This window comes from Anolis carolinensis, chromosome 4 (assembly GCF_035594765.1).
Source record: "Anolis carolinensis isolate JA03-04 chromosome 4, rAnoCar3.1.pri, whole genome shotgun sequence".
Classification (NCBI taxonomy): Eukaryota; Metazoa; Chordata; class Lepidosauria; order Squamata; family Dactyloidae; genus Anolis; species Anolis carolinensis.
Genome location: NC_085844.1, coordinates 223029000 through 223033917, shown reverse-complemented (window position 1 = coordinate 223033917; position 4918 = coordinate 223029000). Strand labels below are relative to the sequence as shown.

Sequence of the window (4918 nt, the reverse complement as noted above, 5' to 3'; positions counted from 1 at the left end):
CATTAAAATGTAATTTCATTGTACAATGACAATAAAGTTATTTTATTTTATTCTAAAAGTTTATATACAAACCTCACACTACTGCACAGCATTAAAAGCATATCTGTATATGAAAGCCAGGGGCTAGCCACTGCAAAAGGCCCTCACCCTTGTTCCCACCAAATAAACCTGAGACTGGATCTACAGTTAGTAAGTAAGTAAGTAAAACTTTGTTTATATACCACCCTCTGTCCCCAAAGGGACTCAGGGTGGTTTACAAGCATAAAAACAGCAACATACATTACAAGCAGCACAATACACCCATTATTAAACAAAATTAAAGACCTCTACAACTCATAAAACAGTGAAGACCATAAGAAACAATCACAACAACCAGAAGGAACAAGAATAAATAATCAGATGGATTGACATGGACCATTATTAGAGATAGATGATCCTTGTACAGCATGTTTATGGGCCAGGGTCCAGCGGTACACCAGAGACAATTATTCAAAGACCTGCCAAAACCACCAGGTTTTCAACTCCTTGCAAAAGTAGGATGGAGTAGGGGCTTGCTTAATCTCTTTTGGTAGGATATTCCAGAGCTGGGGGGCCACTACCGAGAAGGCCCACTCCCTCGTCCCCACCTGTTGCGCTTGGGATGAAGGTGGGAGTGATAGGAGGGCCTCCCCGGACGATCTCAGGGCCTGCACCAGTTCATAGGGGGAGATGTGATCACGGAGATAGGTAGGGCCCGAGCTGTATAGGGCTTTATAGGTCAACACCTGCACCTTGAATTGGGCCCGGCAGTTTATCGGCAGCCAGTGGAGCTGCTTTAATAGGGGTGTAGAGCTTGATCTTCTGGGGAGGCCCTTCTTTCTGTCCTACCACCTTCTTAAGCCTCATCTAAACTGCCATATATTTCAGTTTTTTTATGCTTTAAACTGGATTATATGAGTCTACACTGCCATATCATCCAATTCAAAGTAGATAATCTGGATTCAAAAACTGAATTATATGGCAGTTTAGATGAGGCTTAAGAAGGTGGTAGGACAGAGAGAAGGGCCTCACTGGTAGATCAAGCTTTAATTGACTTATAAAGGTACTAGCTGCACCCGGCCATGCATTGCTTTGGCTTATGGGAATGCTTTGTTGACCAGGTGGAATAGCAGTAAATAGCCTTGCAGCCTCAAAGCCTGGCTGCTTTCTTCTTATGGGAATCCTTGTTTTGGTGAGCAGGAATACAGTGGAATACTTGCTGCTTGGAAGGCTGGGTCCTTGCATTCTAGGATAATTTTTGGGGGGGCTGCTAGAATTGCAATGAATAGCCTCGCTGCTCCAAAGCCTGGCTGCTTGCTACCTAGGGGAATCTTTGGTTGGTCAGCTTCAATAGTACAGAGTAGTATTGCTGCTTCAAAGCCTGGCCACCTTCTACCAAGGTTAATCCTGTGTTGGTCTGGTTGAAGTGCACCGAATAGCCTTGCAGCTTCAATGCCTGGCTGTGGTATAACTAGGGGAATCCTTGTTTGGCAAGCTGGAGTAGCATCCTCAATCAAAGAGCTGCTTTGAAGCCTGGCAACTTCCTTTGTAGGGGAATCATTGTTTGGCCAGCTTGAATTGAACTGAATAGTCTTGCAGGTTAAAAGCCTGGCTGCTTTCTACATAGGGCATGCTTGCAAAGACAGGTTGAATGAGATGGAGTAGCCTCGTAGCTTCAAAGCCTGGGGATTTTCTACCTAGGGGAAATCTTGGTTGGCCAGGATGAACAGCACTGAATAGCCTTGCTGCTTGCAAGCTTGGTTGCTTTCTACCTTGTGGAATCCTTGGTTGGTCAGATTGAATAGCAATTAATAGTCTTGGTGCAGCAGGTATGAATGCTGCAATTAGCCACCTTGATTAGCATTTAATGGCTTTACAGCTTCAAAGCCTGGCTGTTTCCTGTCTGGGGGAATCCTTTGTTGAGAAATGTTAGCTGGCCCTGGTTGTTTCCTGTCTGGAATTTCCCTGTTTTCAGAGTGTTTCTCTTTATTTACTGTCCTGATTTTAGAGATTATATTGTTCTGTATCATTATACCACAGTAATTATTATATATTATATTTATAATCTTATATCAGCTGCTTTGATCTGGATTATATGAGGCCCCTTCTACACAACTGTATAAAATCCACACTGAACTGGATTATATGACAATGTGGACTCAAGATAATCCAGTTCAAAGCAGATACTGTGGATTATGTGCCTTGGCATTCTGGGTTATATAGGTCTGTGGAAGGGCCTTGAGTCTACACTGCCATATAATCCAATTCAAATCAGACATTCTGTATTTTATAGACAGTGTGGAAGAGGCCTAAGTGAACCCTGGCTGTCCCCCGGTGCCATTATGGCCAAAGGGGTTGCTAGGAGATGAAGTGGGCAGGACCTAAAGGGAGAATGACCTACCCTTCTGACCGGCAGCCAGGGTTGAAAATGGCTCTTCCTCATCCTCTAGTTTGGATTTTATTTTTCTAGGTTTTTTGTTTGAAAGACATAGATTGGATTACTATGTTGTGTGGCCAAATTTGGTGTGATTTGGTTCAGTGGTTTTGTTGTTTACTCAGTCCTACAAACAGACATTACATTTAGATAGATAGATAGATAGATAGATAGATAGATAGATAGATAGATAGATAGATAGATAGATAGATAGATATTTTCAACTGTTTAGGGCTTTATGGATCAAAATAATCACTTAAAGCTGCTAGGCTGTAGTCAGGTTTAGCACAGGAACAGCTTTTTTGGAATTTGAAATATTTGGGCATCATTAACATATTGGTGACGCCTGACCCCAACAATCCGGTAACATCTTTCCGTGGTTTTAGCCTGCAGAAGAGAAGGCTGTGAGGAGACATGATAGCCATGTACAAATATGTGAGGGGAAGTCATAGGGAGGAGGGAGCAAGCTTGTTTGCTGCTGCCCTGCAGACTAGGATGTGGAACAATGGCTTTAAACTACAGGAAAGGAGATTCCACCTGAACATTAGGAAGAACTTCCTCACTGTGAGAGCTGTTCGGCAGTGGAACTCTCTCCCCTGGACTGTGGTGGAGGCTCCTTCTTTGGAGGCTTTTAAACAGAGGCTGGATGGCCATCTGTCGGGGGTGCTATGAATGCGATTTCCTGCTTCTTGGCAGGGGGTTGGACTGGATGGCCCATGAAGTCTCTTCCAACTCTACTATTCTATGATTCTATGATACTATGATTATGTAGATATTAAATAACAAGATAGAACCTTGAGGAACTCTGCAGGTTAATAGCCATGGCGTAGAGTAAGAATCCCCTAACATTAATAATCTCCAAGAGCACCGTCCAGGAAAGAAGACCTAAATGAGAGATTACAGCCCTTTCCACACAGCTGTATAAAATCCACATTGAACTACATTATATGGCAGTGTGGACTCAGATAATCCAGTTCAAAGCAGATATTTTGGATTATCTGCCTTAATATTCAGGGTTGTATGGAAGCACACTATCTCTCTCTCCAGTTAGGTAAAGCAGTGCTAGGTTCTTTTTTTTTTAGCTGTGATAGTTCACCCTCAAGTTCTTTTCCAGTGTATAATGACCTTAATCATAGGATTTTCTTTACAAGGCTTCTTCAGAGAGGCTTCACCACTGTCTTTTTCTGAGGCTAAGTGAGTACAACTTCACAGTGGGTTTCCATGGTTGAAGAGTAATTTGGAATTAATTGCTAGAAGTCCACATAGCACAGGCCAGTTTGGTGTAATGATTTCAGTATTAAATTGTGTCCTAGTTCAATACAGAAACTCCTAAACCAAACTGGCCTATGTTATGCTTGCAATGAATTTTACTGAAATATATTTTATTATATTGAAGGAAAAGTATGCTGGAGAAGCATACCAATCTTCAGCCACCTCTCCAATTGTATGCTTGCTATGATTTTGTGCTGCAGGAATAGAAAAGAACTAGAAGGAAAGCAAGTTGTTTCATATTTTCTTCCATACAATAGGCTGGCAACACTTAGGTAGGATTAATACATGAGATTGAAATGTGAAATTCTCCATTTGAATATATGCAGTCATGTTCATTTTGCTGTCTCATCAACAGAATTCAGACTGAAATCCCTGCAGAGTTTTCTTTAGGCAGCTGAGAGGATCTCTAATTGAATCTGAAAGTAAGTTTGCAGGCAAAATGCAAGTAACCTCCTAGCATGCAACATCATTGATGCCTTTAAAGCAACAGATGGAGTTGAGAGCAAGACAGAAGACAAATACATTTTTGTATACATAGATAAGGCATGTATTGACATTACCATTAGGTCAACTTGAAATACACGGAGTGAATCTCTAGCACAGAGTCAGAATAACCATACCAAATAAAAGCTGCTCGGACAGAATCTGACCACCTCTTTATATTGAGCCACCAAATACACAGTTTATTGTAGAAAGGGGTGGGGAGACAACTCTGCCAAAGTTGTATAATCAGATTTATGGCTGAGATCCTCACATTCTTGCTACAATCCCACCTATCCTTACATAATTATGGCCAGTGGAGAATAAGAGATGACTGGGAAGTATCTAGTTATTTGAATATACCCAGTCATACAGCAATGAGAGCATACCCTAAAGGTCCTTTGGAAATCCTGGAACACTATGTCATTATTTTGCATCTGGCTATTGTTACATAGTCATATACTTTCATGTTGTCCAGCAGCCACTACATGGTAGAGACGGAAAGAATTTAAAAAAGAATTTAAAATGTCAAAAATGTTTTTGATTGGTGAGAAACTGTTGTGAGAGGAATCTTGTCCTGGCAAGATTGAGACTATTTTTGTGCAAAATCAACATGTGGTTGTTTTAGACATAAAATAGTGTTTCCTAGGCGGGAAGCACTTTTGCCATGCAGGAAATAATTTATGCATATAAAAATAATCTCCTGTGCAGAAA

General features: G+C 41.3%; 1 long non-coding RNA gene across 1 annotated transcript in view; it reads right to left on the bottom strand.

Moving 5' to 3' along the window:
• The window catches only part of LOC134298475 (uncharacterized), a 312227-nt gene that overhangs the window by 36640 nt on the left and 270669 nt on the right, over positions 1–4918 (bottom strand). The window lies entirely within an intron of this gene.